At 44.3% G+C, this 20,168-nt stretch overlaps 1 protein-coding gene across 4 annotated transcripts in view; it reads right to left on the bottom strand.

Moving 5' to 3' along the window:
• The window catches only part of LOC126278363 (uncharacterized), an 830,119-nt gene that overhangs the window by 646,800 nt on the left and 163,151 nt on the right, over positions 1–20,168 (bottom strand). Inside the window, exon 1 of one of the 4 annotated variants that reach the window (XM_049978430.1) lies at positions 4,304–4,318. The exons of the other annotated variants lie outside the window; for them this stretch is intronic. The gene's annotated coding sequence lies outside the window, so the exon portion shown is untranslated. Of the gene's footprint in view, positions 1–4,303; positions 4,319–20,168 lie in introns of those variants that run through there. 4 annotated transcript variants of the gene reach the window in all.

The following is a 20,168-nucleotide window of genomic DNA, read 5'->3' on the forward strand; positions in this document are numbered from 1 at the left end:
ACTGCGGTAGTGTTGGAGAATTTTCGCCTGCGATTGCTTGTTAGGTGGTTAAATCTTTGCTGCCGCGGTCAGTCCAAATTTGAGCAGAAAAAAAAGACAGCAGTATAGGTCAAGATGGTGGCATTCTACAGAACTGAAGCACTGATTTGCTGTAACTACTTCACACAGTATTGGAATGAACATGACTGTTAGTAAATTTGTGAGTGTACTTTAAATAATAAAAACTACTTGAAATTTTTTAGTCTGCATCTACATTAATAAGTGATGGTGTGTTGCGAAGGGTGCTTTTGGTATCAATAACTGATTTTCCTCCTCTGTTCCAATCGCGAATAGTGCGTGGGAAGAACGATTGTCACTAAGTCTCTGTATTATCTCTAATTTCTCTAATTTTCTCATTATGGTTTATTTTGTGAGACGTATCTGGGAGGAAGTAATATGTCGCCTGACTCTTCCCGAAAAGAACTCGTTCAAATTTTCAGTAGTACACTTCTCTGTGATAAAGTTGCCTCTTGTAGCGTCTGCCCCTGGAGTTTGTTGAGCACCTCTCTAACGCTGTCGCGTGGACTCAACGAACCTGCGACGAAACACCCCGAGCTTCGTTGGAACATCTCTGTCCTACCTAGTAAGTATCCCGTACTGATGAACAATATTCAAGAATCGGTAGAACAATTGCCTTCTAAGCCACTTCTTAATTGTTGTAGAGTAGTGGATTTATTTTCCTATGTACTTGCGATGTGTTACATTTATTTACGTTCAGGATCAACTGACAGTCCCTGCGTCATTTATCAATCCCCCGTAGATCCTTCTACAAATCGTTACTTTCTTATGGCGTTGCTGACTTCTTGTAGACAACCGCATCATCTGCGAATATCCTTAAGGCCTTCCGACGCGTTCCACTAGATCAGTATACAGTAACGGTCCTATCATACAACGGTCCTATCACACTTCCTTGGTGTACTCCCGAAATTACCTTAACGACTGTTGACATTTTCCCGTTAAGAGCGATCTATTTAGCTCTACGTGCAACGAAATCTTGAATCTACACTACTGGCCATTAAAATTGATACACCAAGAAGAAATGCAGATAATAAACGGGTATTCATTGGACAAATATATTATACTAGAACTGACATGTGATTACATTTTCACGCAATTTGTGTGCATAGATCCTGAGAAATCAGTACCCAGAACAACCATCTCCGGCCGTAACAACGGCCTTGATACGCCTGGGCATTGAGTCAAACAGAGCTTGGATGGGGTGTACAGGTACAGCTGTCCATGCAACTTCAACACGATACCACAGTTCATCAAGAGTAGTGACTAACGTACTGTGACGAGCCAGTCACTCGGCCGCCATTGACCAGCCGTTTTCAGTTGGTAAGAGATCTGGAGAAAGTGCTGGCCAGGGCAGCAGTCGAACATTTTCTGTATCCAGAAAGGCCCATACAGGACCTGAAACATGCGGTTGTGCATTATCCTGCTGAAATGTAGGGTTTCGCAGGGATCGAATGAAGGGTAGAGCCACGGGTAGTAACACATCTGAAATGTAAAGTCCACTGTTCAAAGTGCCGTCAATGCAAACAAGAGGTGACCGAGACGTGTAACCAATGGCACCCCATGCCATCACGCCGGGTGATACGCCAGTATGGCAATGACGAATGCACACTTCCAATGTGCGTTCACCGCGATGTTGCCAAACACGGATTGCGACCATCATGATGCTGTAAACAGAACCTGGATTCATCCGAAAAAATCAGGTTTTGCCATTCCTCATGTCAGCACGTTGTAGGTGTCGCCACCGGCGCCAACGTTGTGTGAATCCTCTGAAAAGCTAATCATTCGCATATCACAGCATCTTCTTCCTGTCCGTTAAATTTCGCGTCTGTAGCGCGTCAACTTCGTGGTGTAGCAATTTTAATGGCCAGTACTGTAGTTGAAAATCTGTTCTGGTACTCTATTGGCTCGTTTTATTTTCTGTGCTAAACGGCAGTGCGTGACAGTGTCGAATGCCCTCCTGAAATAAAGGTAAACGGCATCAACATGGGCGCTCATGTCTACAGCGCTGTGGATCTCATGGAGGAACAGAACGAGCTAAGGTTCGAAAGATCTCTGTTTGAGGAACCCACGATGATTTTTACAGAGGAGATTTTCCTTCTTCAAAAACGTCGTAATACATGAACATACATCATTTTCCATCAGACTGATGTTAACGATACAGGCCTGTCCTACGACGCTTCTTGAAAACGGGAATGGCCTTCGCCTCTTTCCAGTCGCTAGGTACTCTCCGTTGCTCCAGCGACCAACACTAAACTACTGCTAGAAGGGGGGGCAAGTTCTTTCACATAATCTCTGTACAACCTTACAGATATCCCATCTCGTCCTCATGCCTTTCCACTACAAAGCGATTGTAGTTGTTTTTCTAGTCTGCAACCAGTCACCTCAATTACTGCCATTTCGGAGTTCGCACGATCATTGAAAGGCGAGACCGTATCATGATCTACCGCGGTGAAACAATTTCGGAGACCGAATTCAGTATTTCGACCATCTCTCTGCCTTTTTCCGTTTCAGCGCCTATTTTACGTAATACGGGATTTCTTAAGAGTTTTAAGACAAATCGATTGACACAATTTTACTTTCAGTCTTTGAACTCTTCTCTCATTGCTTGTTTTTCGTTTCGTTGAACTTTCTTTTGCAGCTAGATTTCGACTTTTCTTGTGTCTGCGATAAAGCTCTTCTTTGTCTACATAGCAGTTTTTAACATGCCATTAAACAACGGAGGGGGGGGGGGTCTTTTCTATCCCTTGAGACCTTGCTCGGAAGGTCGGAATAGTAGTAATTTGTTAATTCACATTATGCTATGTTTGAGAGCTAATATTTTGAGTGACTAACAAAACAACTATAGCAGTTAATAGCATCTACGGCGCTAAAAACTGACGCCCTACACACACTGGTCACTCGCGTACTCGTACCAACTAAAAAAAATCCAATACAGATCATTTGTCCCTTATTCCAAATACTCTGTTTGGAATCCACTGCCGCTCGTACAGTTTTTATCCTAAAGGTTTCGGATTGTCTGTGTAGGCTTTTTTATACTAGTGTTAGCGTGTGAAGTCGATGAGTCAGCAGTGTAACAGCAATAATCGTGTTGCACTATTACTTCAGATTCCATTTCATTAGTCGTGATGAGCTGCAAGTGGATTTTTATGCTCGCGACAATTTAATATCAAAAATATTAACGTAAGTCGTATTCAAAAATTTCCGAAGTAAACTGAAAATATTACATCTTGCGTAGATAATATTCTGCTCCATTAAGTTCAAAATAGTTCGCTTGGGAGGAAATTCACCAATGCCATTGTCCCAGACACTTTTTCAATTCATCCCGTAAGTCTGTTTTTGTTAGGGAGTTTACTGCACTGTGCGAGTCCGCTTTAATCTCTTCCCCTGGGTCAAATATTCGCTTCTTCAACTTGATCTGAATATTGGGGGAGGGGAAGAAGTCACACAATGGTAAATTAGGCGACAAGGCGAGTGGGAAACAACTGATATCACGTTAGCCAAGAATTTCTTAACAATGTAGCCCGCTTACGGTCCTGCATCGTGACGATGGAATTCCCAGTCGTTGGTACGCCATTTCCGCGGAGTTTGTGCCCTCATGTCCTCCTCAAACATCTCATATGAACAATCCCGTTAATATACAAAAAAATGCACACTTGTCGTGTTTTTGAAAGCCGAGGTGAAGGAGAACACTTCAGCTGCGATTTTTGCCTAGTTTTACCGTCAAAGCAATAAGCCCAACTTTCGTCACCAATTACAGCCTTTTCAAGAATGCTTTGATCTTTTAGGTCAGTTCTGTAACGTCCCTCCAGACTTTTATATGATGTCTTCAGGCATTCATGGCACAAATTTCACGAAAATCCTTCTCATGTTCAGTTCTCCTGCCAGGTACTTTCAAATGTACCACAAAGCAGCCCTTAGGTGTTGCACTGATCTTGCATAATCCGTCTACGATCTTGCTGAATCAGACCCCTCACTTAATGAACCTTTCCTGGTCTGATGCCACTTGACGCCAAGAATTGTCGTCATCAGCAGTCGATGGTCACTCGTTTTTGAAATGGCCACACTAGTCGTCAATTTGTGTCTGAGTTAAAGTGTTGTCTCTAAAAGTTTTTTGCAACATTTTCTGCCTTTCTGTAGCATTTTTCCGTAGTTCGATAAAAAATCTTTTTAGGCATTTACTCTTTCAGGTGAGCTATTTCCGCGCAAAATTGAAACTTAGTTTTTACTTATTCAAGAAGCTACTTACTTTTGTATCGGTCGGTGACACAAGTTGCTGTTCACATGAGAAGGTCCCTACTTCACACACACACACAACTAGGAAGCACAAACAAAAGAGGAGGACTCACTAACTATCGCGATGTATCCAGCAACGCAGTTTTTACGATTTGCCGTTCAGTATTTACAAGAAACAGTAGCGACCGCTTTCACGTCTGCCTATCGTCGACTGACACACATGACTGGTTGAAACACGGAGCCACACTGCTGGCTATCAGGCGACTACGATAACGGGTCATTAAGCCCGCACTAACGGAACCGCTCGTCGCACGCCAAAAGTTCTGCCCTGAATTACTTCTGAGCCCGAGCTTCTTACTTGTTCATTTCTTCGCGATAGATCCCATGAAAACTACAATCAACAGAGACATGATTAATACAAGAAGCATTGATATTTAGATGTCCAAGATTTGTGTTACCATACATGATGCGATGTCTCAGCTAAGTGATTTATTGTAATCTGTGACAAAGAGAAGCGCTGGTGGCTGTTCAGTCTCAGCGTGAGGTAACAAAGGCCACAGAAATGTCCCAATGTTTGAGTTTACCGTTGGGAGGTCTTGCTTTCAACCCACAGGAAATTTGCAAAGCAGCTCAGAGAAGAACGTCTTGAACACAGTTCGCCGAAATATGCGCCATGAAGGTTTAACAACTACTTTAGTCTGCAGAATATCAAGCAGAACTGCGGGAATCTTCTTCGTGCATGTGATATCTACGGTTGTAGGCTGATGGTTCGTGAGCCATTAACAAAACGGCGTCCTGTCTGAAAGCTGTTGAGCGCAAGAACAGCTTGTGTTGAGTTACTCCAAATGGAGTTAGATATTGCACTCAGACAATTGCGAATTAGGGTCACTTATAAAACGGAAATGAGTGTTGTTTGAAGTTGTGGTCTTCAGTCCCAAGGCTGGTGTGATGCAGCTCTCCATGCTAGTTTACCCTGTGACATGTTTGCTTAATTACAACAACCTACGTTTCCTGAAACCTGCTTACAATGTTTTAAGCCTTGTTCTCCCTCTACAGTTTTTAGCCTCACACTTCCTTCCATCAACGAACTGACAATTCCTTGACACTTCACAATATGTCTTATCAACCGATCCATTCTGTTATTCATGTTGTGGCGTACACTTTACATTTCCTTCAGTGCTTCCCCATTAGTTACTCGACCTACCCATCTAATCTCCACTATTCTTCTGTAGCACCAGATTTCAAAATCTTATGTTCTCTTCTTGCCTCAAGTGCTTATCGTCAGGCCTCCTAACACTCAAATTGATATTATGCGTTAAGAAGACCCACTTTTTCAGAATTGCTTTTCTAGATAATGATAGACTGTGATTTAAATTATCTCTATTTTGGCCTTCTTCAGTTATTTTCCTAATGTGATTCCCTCAGAATTCGATTACACCCCATTACTTTTATAACTCTTGTCAAGACACTTCCCACTCCGTTAAACTGCTCTTTTAGGTACTATGGTGTTTCTAACAGAATTATAATGTCACCGGAGACTCCGTCCGGACAGGCCTCGGAAGACACATCCGGACCGACCAACAGCCGTTCATCCTCAGTCGACAGTCGTCACTGGATGAGCATGTGTCAGCACACGGCTCCCTGGCCGTTGCCATTTTTCGTTGCCGGAGCAGCTACTTCTCAATCAGATAGCTCCCCAATTGGCCTCAGTGCACTCCATTTGCCAACAGCTCTGCCGGCCGGGGTGGCCGAGCGGTTCTAGGCGCTACAGTCTGGAACGGCGCGACCGCTACGGTCGCAGGTTCGAATTCTGCCTCGGGCATGGATGTGTGTGATGTCCTTAGGTTAGTTAGGTTTAAGTAGTTCTAACTTCTAGGGGACTTATGACCTTAGAACTTAAGTCCCATAGTTCTCAGAGAGATTTGAACCATTTGAACCAATAGCTCTAGGCAGACCCAGCGGTCCCCCATCCCAGAGCTAGCCAAGGCCGACAGCGCTTGACTTCGGTGCTGTGACGAGAAATGGTGTCACTACTGCGTCAAGGCCGTTGGCGACACCAGAAAAATTTATTTCTTCTTCTCCCGGAATGTTAATTCCCTTTCCAGACTTCCCCTTCGTTCCATTTACTGCTGCTCAGATTAAAAACTTCTCACTCTCTTCTCAACCAGTGCTTCCCTCTGATGTCCTTCCATTCTGCCGTCTGGTTTCTGTAAAAGTTGCAAATACCGTTACGCTCCCTGTATTTTATCCCTAAAATCTGCAGAATTTCAAAGAATGTAATACAGTGTACAAATGCTATAAATGTAGGTTTGTCTTGTTTCAACATACCTTTTAGGGTAAGTCGTAGGGTCAGTACTGTCTGGCGTGTGCCTACAATTTTCCGGGTCCGAAACTGATCTTCCCCGAGGTCGGCTTCTGCTAGCTTCTCCATTCTTCTGTAAATAATTCGTATCAATATTTTGGCACCATGATTTATTAAACTGGTTCGGTAGTATTCACAACTGTCGCTACCTGCCTTCATTGGTATTGGAATAATTACATTCTTCCTGATGTCTGAGACTATTTCGCCTATGTGAGACAGCTTGTAGACCTGGTGGAATAATTTCGTCATGGCTGGCCCCGTAACTATGATAGTGGAACGTTGTGCACATAGTTAAAGAGTTTTTTCATCTTCCAACCTTTATGGAAATGAAGACATCTGGACAGAGATTGGTAGGTTAAAAAGCTGTGTAACTGGGTACACAACGTTCCAGTATCGTGGTCGTGAGCTGTGATATGGACAGTATCCATTGCTAATGAACGTACGAACATCTAGGCTAAAACTGATAAACGGATCAGATCAACCGAAGAGTAAGTTTAGAGGTTCGAGTAGTCCGCTACCTGCTGTTATGTTCGGTACTGCCGCAGCAGGGCGCGAGCAATCCGAGTCCGGCTGGAGCAACAGGAATGGGAAGTCACAGACTTGATTACACCCTGGTAGGGCATCCGGTGAACTGGCAAGTGAATCGGAACTTTAGACTTGTGAGCTCTCTCCACTATCTACAGTGCTGTCATAGGAGGCGACGAGGAAACGGATGGTGTCATCTGGCGGAAAGCACCCGGCGGACGTTGACACTGATCTTAAGTGTCGTACAGAAAGCAGGTCCGCCGAAGTTTATATCGATTCGAGGTTTCATCTTGCAACAGGGCTTTATTTGAGAATATAATAGGTAATGAAAGTTTTAATGGATTTTGATGTTTTTTATTGGCAGTATTTGTTCATAACACATCTGAAAGAGCACAGTTATAAATATGTGTATGCTCGAATGGAGAATAACACTCCGCAAATTTATTTTAATTAAATACATGTTAATATTTTACATCCACATAAAATATTAACCACTGTTTCCAATATCCATATATGATGAATACATCGACTTTATAGATAAGATCGTTGTAACAACTGTGCAAAAGTGATGTGGTCACACATAATAAAAAGATAAATATTTACAACTTATTTTAACGAAATTACAGTCGGTAATATTTACAAAAACGATGAACACAAATTGAAAATACTTAAGAGTAAAGTTGCTTATGGCTAAATGTACCACTAACGATTTTTCTTTAAAATAAGTGACAGTCTTCCTTGTATATGTATTTTAAAAACATAGACTTTATATACGTGGTTCAGTCACAATGTGACCACTACCTATGTTCGACGTCAACGTGCAAATAACCACTCACGGACGGCTGATGGCCTAACTACTAGTGGAGGGTAAATAAAGTGTGTCAGATGGACGCTGAGAACAGTGCAGTCGTTGTCGTAACGCGTAAACGGGCATGGCCATTGGCTTTCGGGACAATGATGGAAGTATCTCTGAAACGGCTAACTCTGTAAAATATTCTGTGCCGCCGTGGTTAAAATATGCCGTGCACGGCAAAATGGCGCTGTCCAAACCGGCGCCGAGGCAGCTGTGTTGCAGCATGGTTCATAGACGACAGGGTTGAACGACGGCTGAGGAGATGCGTACGGGCGAGTAGTCGTGCAACTATTGACAAACGGATCCAGATGAACTCAGGGGCTACCAACTGTGTCTCCTCAATGACAGTTCAGCGAAGATTGTTGCAAATGGGCCTCCGTAGCAGGAACCTGGTTTATGCACCCGTGCTGACTGCTATTCACCAGCGACGAAGGCTGAAATTTGCGCGCCAGTACCGTACCTGGACGTCCACTGAGTGGCAACAGCTCCTCTTTTCAGATGAATCACGTTTTACGGTTATCTGACTTGTATAGCAGTACAAGAATCGTCGTAAGGCGCCAGGGCGGAGGACTGAGTGTTACGGTCTGGCAAAAATTTTCGTGGCATTCCCTGGGCGATCTCGTCACTCTGGAAGGTACAATGGATCAACAGAAGCAAACATCTCATGCATCTATTCTTATGGGCTATGTCCATCCTGAAAGCGGTTTGTTTTTCCTCCGCATAATGACATCTACGAGCACGACAATGCAACGTGTCACACAGCACGCATTGTACATGCACGGTCTGCATAGCACCAGGGTGAATTTATCGAGTCCTCTAATTACCAAATTCCCTGGGTGTAAACCCAATCAAGAAGCTGTGGGACCAACTTCACCTGGCCGTCCGAGACATGAATCCTCATCCGAGATGGTTCAAATGGCTCTGAGCACTATGGGACTTAACATCTGAGGTCGTCAGTCCCCTAGCCTTAGAACTACTTAAACCTAAATAACCTAAGGACATCGTAGACATCCATGCCCGAGGCATGCGACCGTAGCATCATCCGAGAAACCTCGCGCAGCTGGCCACGGCACTGGGGTGTACGTGACTTCACATCCCTGTCGGTGCCTTCCAGAACCTCTCACTGAGTCTCTCCCTGCACTTCTCGCTGTGTAAAGTGTGGCTATGCAGAAGTTTTACAGTTGGTCACATTAATGTGACTAGGTAGTGTATAAAATCTGTGTAACAACTACTCGAAAGTGATGTGCCACCGATAATAACAGAAGAAATATTTCCAACTTATGTTATGCAGTTTGCATGCAGTCATATTTACAACAATGATGAAAGCTAATTATAAACACATAACAGGAAGACCCTTACTGCTAAATGTACCCTTAACGAATTTTTTGTGAATAGTACTCTTCGTAGGACATGTACGTTAAAAATATCGACATTTATATGTAAGAGCTTTGCAAGATTGGCACAAAAGTAGTGTGGCCCCATAATAACGAAAAAATGTTTCCAATTTATTTATGCCTATTACGTAACTAGCATAATTACAAAATAGGACCAGTCACATATATGGTATAACGTGCCGCCAACGATTCTTCTATAAAGCAAGTTATAATCCTCCTCTTATATCTTGGATATGACTTGTTCTTATGTTTAATTCATAAGTAATAAGATTGCATTCGATATTCGAAGTCTGCGTTTTAAATACTTGAAAATCGCCTAAGGTCGAAATTGTATTATCGTACCTCAAATACAGAAAATGTCATCTGAAAGTTTCACAAAATCATTTGAAAAAATCATCGTAGTTGCGGGCCACAATGATGACTATAATATTATTAATTTGTAACTGGGAATGACTTTTAAAAATATTTCAAATTAGAGCTCGGATATGTGACGGGTTTTGAAAGAGCGAAAGACGAAATACAACCTATATATAGCTTGCGTGGGTGGTTTAGGCCATAGGTGGAGGAACATCTAATCCGTACAATCACTTAAAACTGCGACACAAAGATTATTATAACGAATTTTACATAATTATTTGGAAACATACCGAAAATTTCTAACAGGAGCAAGGGTGTTTTTAAGATGGCTCTGAGCACTATGGGACTCAACTCCTGTGGTCATTAGTCCCTTAGAACTTAGAACTACTTAAACCTAACTAACCTAAGGACATCACACACATCCATACCCGAGGCAGGATTCGAGCCTGCGACCGTAGCAGTCGCACGGTTCCGTACTGCGCGCCTAGAACCGCGAGACCACCGCGGCCGGCGGTGTTTTTAAGAGGGGACTTCAAAAAGTATGTCACACATGTCGTGATACGCTAAGAGCATTGCAGAACATGAATATCGCCTATCAGGAGAAGTACAAGTTCTGGGTTTTGTGCAAGCACAGTTCTAGTGCGGTACGGATACCAGGGGCATAACAGCGTGGTAGTGAAGCGGCGAGCCATATGGAAAAGTATTCTCGAGTTGGAGTTGCCGAGACAGTACGATTCTTGTGAGCAATTCATCTACATTTCACCGCAAAATTTTGGCGACTTATGCACCAAATGTAGTGTCGCGTCGTAGTGAAATGGTGTTGAAGATCGGCCAGACTTGGGTGATACTAATCGGAAAGCAAGGCCATCGACACCAACCACAGTCGACAATGGCCAGGCGACCGATTATCTGATTCGCAACAATCTCTGACTTTCCGGCGATGAGGACTTTCGCACGACAGTTCTCGAATGGCTCCTCGACCGAGGAACTGATTTCTATCTTCGGGGAACTGAATGATCGGTAGAACATTCCAACCGTTGTTTACAGAGATTTAGTGGCTACATTGGAAAATAGTGTCGTGTATTAGTTATTAGTGTCACTTTCAAGTGCAGTGCAACATTCAATAAAAGAAACTTGGCCAGCCATAATAAGGTGTAATTTACTGTTTGAAGTCTCCTGGTATGTATACGTTTAATCTGGCTTCTCTCCCCCTATAGTATAGTTTATTTACCGATATGTAAAACTTTTTAGTGTCTACAATGATTTTTAGTAACGAAGGACTAGCTGACAGCCAGCCGTTGTGGCCGAGCGGTTCTAGGCGCTTCAGTCCGGAACCGCGCTGCTGCAACGGTCGCAGCTTCAAATCCTGCCTAGGGCATGGATGTGTGTAATGTCATTAGGTTAGTTAGGCTTAGGTAGTTCTAAGTCTAAGGGACTGATGATCTCAGATGTTAAGTCCCATAGTGCTCAGAGCCATTTGACAATGTAGTAACTGATAGAAAATGCATAAACAGCAGCAGAGCTAATTTACATCTACTAGTTCTGAACTAAAAACCGCGTAGCTAAATTTGAAAATAAAACAATTTGATGCCTGCTTCACGGTGATTAGTAAATTAACACGCTGTTCGAAGTCAAATGCGGCCAAAGTGATCATCGTCAAAGTGAAAATGTTATGAATATCTTTAGCCTATATGAAAGGATGAATAGGTTCCTCACCCTGCATGAAGAAGCTACGCTACTTCTAGGCAATAAAATTCCCTCGCTCTCTATTTGGCCAGAACATTCTGGAAGCTCTGACTGAAATGACGCGAAAGTCGCAGCTCCGGAAAAACTGCTCCCTCACCAGCACTACTCCATGCCTTTCGAAAAAGTTGTTGATAGTTCAAAAATTTGGAGACGAGTGTCTGCTCCTTTTAGTTCTTTCCTGCCGTTGTGCCTCTGACAATTCTTCTGTGAACGGCAAAGCTGTTACCAATACAGTTTAGTTGCGGAGGATACGGTACAGGAATGAATGGTAGTGTATTCCGCGGACGTGATGCCTGTTTAAAATACAGCGGCTGGACAAAAAATGCAAACACGGCGAGAAATGTATGCTGGAATATAATTGCGAATGCTAGCCAAGACCGCAGGATGCGTTGTTTGTATTCCATCACGGGTGTCATCTGTGCAATGTCCTCAATACATTCCAAGTGTCAGTGGTGGTCAGAACAGTGTTCTGTGTATCTGTGAGTGCATTATGTTGGAGATGAGTGACTTCGAACGTGGGCACACTGTTGGCGCTCGTATGGTGGGTACTTCCGTAACCTAGGTTGACGGAGTATTCGCTGTTTCAAGAGGATTTATCCCGCATTCAGGGAGAGCAAAATAGCATCATCCGCTGAGTCACAGCGCGGACGAAAGTGTGTGTTGAGTGATCGTGACAGACGGTCATTGACGAGGATTGAGACGAAAAATACGAGGACGACAGCCACGAAAGCCACTGTAGTACTGAATGTTGCACTCGCGAACTCTGTCAGCAGGGAAACAACACGGAAGTAACTCCATCAGCAAGGAATTGCACAGCGAGCTATATTTCCAACCCCAATCGTTAGTGATGCAACCCAGGAACATGGAAACGTGGTGCCTAAGCCATAAAACCAGGACTATGGTGCAAAGGAAGAAAGTCATTTTGTTCAACGAGTCTTGTTTGAAACTGTTTCCAACTTCTGGCTCAGTATACATCCCAGTAGTCAAACATGGCGGGGGTTCGGTGATGATTTGCGCAGACATACCGTTGTTTTCCATGGACCTCATGAGTACTCTGCAAGGCTGCACTACTGCCAAGAATTATGTGACCATTTTGGCTGATCGGCTCCATACCACGCTACAATGTTTGTTCCCCAATGCCGATGCTGTGTTCCAAGACAACAGGGCCATTGTTCGCACGGCTTGCATCGTTCAGAACTGTGGGAACGAGGATGAATCGTCGCATCTCCCCTGCCCACCACAGTCACCAGATCTCAATATTATTGAGTCTCTGTAGTTTACTTTGGAGAGACGTGTGTCTGTGTGATCGCTATCCACATTAATCATCGTCATCCAAATTCGCCATTACTTTTCAGGAACAATGGTATAAGATATCCTTGAAAACTGTACAGGTCCCGTATTTATCCATTCAGAGACGACTGAAAAATGTTTTGAGTGCCAGCGGTTTTCCTACACCATATTAGGTATGGTAATGTGTTGTGTTTTTGGTGTATCCGTATTTTTGTCCACCCTCTTCATCCCGACCTCGCCTGGAGGCCGTATTGCTCGGCCAGCATCTCTTCAGGACTAGAGCTTGCTCTTCGCGAGTGGTGGCACTCAACAGCGCGTTGACCACGCTGCGCAGATGCGATGCGTGCCGGTCGTTCGCGGTGACTGCGCCGTATTAGGGAAGGGTAATTATGGTTTCTAGGCCAGTTTCTCAGCTATTACCACAACCGCAAAAGTTGTCCTTCCAAACCACGAGTCATACAGCGAAGTACTACGTCAGCGTATGGCAGTATATTTGAATTTGCAACGTATCCAGAGCATCAGACCATAATGAGGTAAAAAGTTTACAGTTCACATTGAGCGACGTGTCATCCGATTTCGAAGAAATTTCTTTTGGACGCTAAGGAATTAGATACTTTCCAAGCTCATATGTTTAGAGAATCCTTCATAGAGCTACGTGTCTATGAGGCAGGAAAAGAGCGCAGGTCACAACTGTTTATTACAAAAAGGGAAAATAAAGAAGGCACAGCAATGAAACGCTGATATAGCTAATGACCATCGCTTGCTGGATCCTAGAGCATATTTTAAGCTCGAATATTACAACGTTCCTGGGACAAGAGAAGCTACTTTCAGTGAGTCAGCACGATTTCACGAAAATCCAATAGTGGAAAAAAACAGTTCACTCAATTCCAACAGGATATATAACAGGAGATGCAGGTGAACAGACAGAATTCGCCTTCTTAGAGTTTCGAAAGGTATTCGGTATATTTCATCGCATTGTTGACTGATAAGCAACATACAGCTTTGAGGAGTAACTTCTCATATATACCAACCGATCAAAATCACCCGGATACCTATTAGTGTATATTAACATGGGGTGTGTCCAACCCTCGCCTTTGTGACGGCTTGAACTCTACTGGGGACATTTTTAATGAGGAGTCTGAATGCCCTTGGAGGAATGAGAGTCCATTCTTAATCACGAAACGGGAGGAGATAGTGGTCTTCTAGGTTGAGGTCTATAGCGAAATCGACGCTCTGACTCTTCCCAGACGTGTTCCACTGGATTCAGGTTAGGAATCTCGGCAGGCCGGTTCCTCACAGGAATGTCACTCTCCACAAACCATTGGCGCACACTTCCAGCTCTATGATGACAGGTATTGTCATGATGATACAAACAATCGTCTTCGGGCTGTTCCTCAACAGTTCACAGTACACAATGCTGTAAATTATGATAGTATCCTTCAGCATTTAGCGTTTTCTTGAGGGCAGTAAGGCGAACACATCCTAACGACGAGAAACACTCCCGTATCGTAACACCGCGTCCTTCATGCTTCATTGTTGTCACCACACGCGATGGCAGCCGTTTGTCAAACCCATACCCTTCCGTCGGATTGCCACAGCGTGTTGCGTGATTCCATCATAACAAATTCACTCCTTTACAGTAATCCACTGCCCAGTGGCGTCGCTTTTCAGATCACCGCAAGTGTCGCTCAGCATTGATTACAAAACTGTGTGACTTGTCAGAAGCTGCACGATTATCGGACCCCCTTTCTTTTTAACTCTCTACACACAGTTGTTGTGCTAGCTGGACTGCTTGCAGCACTTTGAAACTCACGAGTGATTCCCTACACTGATTTCACACGATTTTTAACAACTACCCTCCGCGACGCTGCCTGTCCGTCAGAACATAAGGTCTATCTGGTCTCGGTTCTTTCGCGTTTTCACATCAGAAACACGTCACCAACAGTCGATTTGGGCAGCTTTCAAAAGGCTTTCTGCAGGACCTGACCATCATTTTACAGGACAATGCTCAAGCACGTACAATGCAAGCTGTTACTGATTTGTTTGACTCATGGGGATGCTGACAAGGGAACCTCCACATCGCACCCCCCTCAGATTTAGTTATAAGTTGGCACAGTGGATAGGCCTTGAAAAACTGAACACAGATCAATCGAGAAAACAGGAAGAAGTTGTGTGGAACTATGAAAAAAGCAGAATATACAAACTGAGTAGTCCATGCGCAAGATGAGTAACATCAAGAATATTCTGAACCCAGGAGCGCCGTGGTCCCGTGGTTAGCGTGAGCAGCTGCGGAACGAGAGGTCCTTGGTTCAAGTCTTCCTTCGAGTTAAAAGTTTAATTTTTTATTTTCAGACAATTATTATCTGTCCGTCCGTCCGATGCGAGGTAACTGCGAGGTACTATGGGGACGCTACTCCTAAACAAACATCGAAACACACGACATCAGTCGACTAGAGCGCACGGAAGAGAGAGTATTACTGCTAACGAGGCTCCCTGGCTGGCAGTTGACTGTTCGCTATTTTGGACAAGAGTGCATTAAATACGTGAGATGTATTCGGTGGGCAATATGAATCCAGCAAATATAGCTCGCGACTTCAATAACAAAGTCAATGAATATTTTCCGAACTGTAAGTTTGCGGTGCGGTCGCAAAACACAGACACTAAACTTATTACAGTGAACAGAGACGTCAATGAACGAACGGACAGATCATAACTTTGCGAAAATCGAGAAAGTAAACTTTTCACTCGAGGGAAGACTTGAACCAAGGACCTCTCGTTCCGCAGCTGCTCACGCTAACCACGGGGCCACGGCACTCCTGAGCTTACACTATCCTTGATGTTGCCTATCTTGCACATGGACTACTCAGTTTGTATATTTTGCTTTCTTCTTGTTTTCTCGATTGATCTGTGTTCAGTTTTTCAAGGCCTATCCACTGTGCCAACTTATAACTAAATCTGAGGGGGGTGCAATGGGGAGGTTCCCTTGTAAGTGCTATACAACCTACTTCACTCCCCTGACTTAAACCCGCGTAAGTTCAACTCGAGTTCGAAACTGAAGAAAAAACTTCACGGCATTCGCTTCAGGGCTGCTACAAATTCGTCAGGGAATAGACCGCGCCGCTCGAACTGTCAACACAACTGGCACTGCTAAGAGTATCTTACGACTTCCACATCTCTGGCAACGGGTTATACACAATGGCAACGGGTTATACACAATGCTGGTGACTACTTTGAAGGTCAGTAAAACATTGTAACACGTATCTATTTTATACGAGCTGTAAATAAATAGTTGCCACTATTAAGGTCCAACCCGCGTAGTTTCGGCCGGTGTGGAGGCTACATTTCCACAAAACTTGTAGTCATCAATGTTGTGAGTTCTGAAGCTAGCCGAGCGGACTAAGGCGCTGCAGTCATAGTGTTGTGTACATAGTTCCGCGTAGTCAGCGCGTACACAACTTTCCAACTAGAGCGCGCTCCGCTAAGCACAACAGAGCAGGCGCAGCGCTTGTCCGTCTCCGCACCAAGAGATGGCGCTGTCTTAGATACGGACCAAATTCTGCTTCCGAGGATCCGCGTATTAATATGTCTCGCAGCCAATGAGATTGATGCTAACGTAGAACCTTTTCTCCTCGCGGATCACACTCACGCAGTGATATCTGAACGCTCGAGGTATTATAACGAGTCTACAGACCTCCGATTAGTCAGTCTGCATCAGTCTGCATTAGTCTGTAGTCAAGTTTCAGTCTGCACCTAATAAGATTATCATATTCCTGTACATAGCCATGAAGATAAATGAATAGACACTTTGTCAAGTATCAGAGATATGTGAGAATAAGATTAACGTGCCAAGACCAAGGGAACTTCAGATTGTCAATTGTAAATAGCATCCAGAACCAAGTTAAGCAATTTTTATGCTTGTTATTTATTAAATGTGTGTGAAAATTAATCAAGTTTTGTTTAAAGTTGGTCACCGTCAATCTGCTACTCTAAGCGTGCAAGTGGCATTTCTATCGTCTGACCTTACGGCAGAAGATAAACACGCCACGATAAGACCACGAGACATATTGCTGACACTCGCCTACTTCGTTAGAGCGACAAGTTAAATAATCTGATGGTGTGTGTACCGAAGGTCTTAGAGTACGCACACCACACGTGGACTGTGCGGGTGGTCCCAGCGGAGGTTCGAGTCCTCCCTTGGGCATGGGTGTGTGTGTTAGTCCTTAGGATAATTTAGGTTGAGTAGTGTGACCTTAGCAGTTAAGTCCCATAAGATTTCACACGCATTTGAACATTTTTCTAAAGCTAAAACCACAAACGTGGTCTACGAAGGAGGACACAGTGCGATCGGTGTCGCCGTATCGTGACTAGAGCACAGCTAAGGAGAGCGAACAGCTGCGGGGCGTTGCGCGTCCGGCCGTTAGGGGACGCCGGATGCGGAGTTCCCCGGCTAATTGTGGGCCGCAGCCCGTCCTCGCCCGGGGCGCTACGTTATTTCTGCGTCCCACCGCGCCTGCTCTCTCACCTCTGTTTTCATTCATATCACGCGAAAGGAACCTGCGCAGAGAGACAGAAGCAAGAATATCCGATCCAAATTTCTGGAAACAGAGGCGTGTGACATTCGGAATCAAATATTTATTTTTCGGGAAACAGAAATAGTGATTGCCGGCTGGAGTGGCCCAGCGGTTCTAGGCGCTACAGTCTTGAACCGCGCGACCGCTACGGTCACAGGTTCGAATCCTGCCTCGGGCATGGATGTGTGTGATGTCCTTAGGTTAATTAGGTTTAACTAGTTCTAAGTTCTAGGGGACTAATGACCTCAACAGTTAAGTCCCATAGTGCTCAGCGCCATTTGAACCATTTTTTTTAGAAATAGTGATTGCTAAAAATACACATTTCTCTATCCTACTGACGGCAGAAAGCTCCGTAAAAGTTTTGAGTTACCGTGCCTCGCATATATACCTGAGCGCTATACTCGTGCGTCATTCATACGAGACATAGTTATATAGGGGTGACATTGCCCAAGTTAGTTACTTACATGCTCCATCGATCACTTTAACGATTCTCTTATCGAAATAACGTGGAACGATTGAGTTCACAAGACATGTATACGTGATTTATTTAATTTTTAACATTTCCTCTCCTCTCTATTTGGTGATCATCATTTTTCAAATGCTCAGCGCCCTTGACCACCTTACATAGTATCACACGTAGTTTGAGTGCAGACTTTCTCGGTCCTTTCAATTTCAGTACTTTCAACATTGCATCCCAGTCAGTAATCGTGATAATCTAATATATAAGAAACTATCAGCCTCGATTGCGGAAATGAAACCAACCTTTAACTAGGTTTCAGCCCAAATAATTGAGCCTTCTTCAGAAGATATACCTAAATCTGTAATTTGTCTAAGAGGGCATGGTCTAGAAACAAAACTAAAACTGCCTGAAGAGGCGTAGTCACATTTTAAAAATGCGGTACACAAATACTAAGTCAACACCAAGACTTGACTTCAGCTCTGGCGTGCGCCTCGTCTCTATGGACGCCGTGCGGTGGCCCTCAGAAGCTCATGTGAGACGAGGCGCACGCCAGACCTTAAGTCAAGTCTTGGTGTTGACTTAGTACTTGTGTACCGCATTTTTAAAATGTGACTACGCCTCTTCAGGCAGTTTTAGTTTTGTTTCTGTACCATGCCCTCTTAGACAAATTACAGATTCAGGCATATCTTCTGAAGAAGGCTCAATTATTTGGGCAGAAACATAGGTAAAGGTTGGTTTCATTACCGCAGGCGAGGCTGATAGTTTCTTATATATTACTTTAAATTTCACATGGAAAAATCTGCAACTGAAGAAAACGTAAGACAAAAAGATGAGTGGAGTGAACCATTATATAGAATCAATGAATCATTGGATATGTGCTACCAAACTGCTTCAGTAGAAGTCTACAGCTGGTCAGTTGTCACTGAAATACGAATACAAATAATCTGTTTTGTCGAGTGAATATAAGCTATATGACGCTATGTCTGTTATCTTGATTGGCCAGGAACGAATGTTTGTTTACATCCACATACATAATTCGCAAGCCACTGTAAAGTTCAAGGCGGAGGGTTCTTCCAGTCAGTATTAGCTATTTTCTACCCAGTTCTAAAGGGTGATCCGCAGGGAAAAGTACACGTTAATATGTTCGCTCCATTGCCGCATCTAATCGGATCAGGTAGTATGTCATTAATTTTAGTTGGCCAGTCAAGGTTCTAGTGCTATTTTTCGCTGGATTAATGAGTCTTCTGAACTCTGAAGACCAGATGAGGAGGTGTTGGTGTGCTGTTATTTGTTACTGATTTTGGTCTTGAGTATGTGCGGCTTTTTTGTTCATCAGACTGCTTAAGCGTGTGAACATTTATGTTACATGCCACGTTAGTGAGGGGCAAGGCATGGCGCATCGTCGGGGCGAAGACGGCCGCGGATATCTGGCCTCTTCTGGAGGCGGGTCGAAGGCCGTCGCAGCTCCGGGGCGCGCCAGTTTTGTTAACAGAGTAAACTCCGAAGTACGGCTTTCCGGATTGGGAAGGAGCGCCTGGCCCCCGGCGCAAATCCGCCCTGCGGACTTGTGTCGAGGTCCGATAAGCCGGCCAGTCTGTGGATGGTTTTCAGGCGGTTTTCCATCTGCCTCAGCCGGCCGCAGTGGCCGAGCGGTTGTAGGCGCTTCGGTCCGAAACCGCGCAACTGCTACGGTTGCAGGTTCGAATCCTGCCTCGGGCACGGATGTGTGTGATGTCCTTAGGTTAGTTACGTTTAAGTAGGGGACTGATGACCTCAGATGTTAAGTCCCATAGTGCTCAGAGCCTTTTGAACCAATTTACTACCTCGGGGAATGCGGGCTGGTTCCTCTTATTCCGCATCAGCTACACTATGTCGGCGATTGCTGCGCAGACAAGTTCTCCACGTACGCGTACACCACCATTACTCTACCACGCAAACATAGGGGTTACACTCGTCTGGTGTGAGACGTTCCCTGGGGGGATCCACCGGGGACAGAACCACACAACAACCCTGAAACAATGGTTCGGTGTGGAGCCGCAGAGGAGTGAAGTGGGCTGCGGTAGTCGTCGTGGGGTTGTGGACCACTGCGGCTGCGGCTAAGACGAAACCTCTCCGTCGTTTCTCGGCCCCAGGTTGACATACAATACAATACAATACATACCGAAACTGTCTCAAAGATCTCACTTTATTAATTTTGTTGCCTTGGTAGTTTTAAATATATGAAACGGAGGTTGTTACTACGTACGGAACTTTTGATATTGTTCAGAAATTGTTTAAATGGTTCAAACGGCTCTAATTACTATGGGACTTAACAGCTGAG

Source organism: Schistocerca gregaria, chromosome 6, assembly GCF_023897955.1.
Source record: "Schistocerca gregaria isolate iqSchGreg1 chromosome 6, iqSchGreg1.2, whole genome shotgun sequence".
In the NCBI taxonomy this organism is placed as follows: domain Eukaryota; kingdom Metazoa; phylum Arthropoda; class Insecta; order Orthoptera; family Acrididae; genus Schistocerca; species Schistocerca gregaria.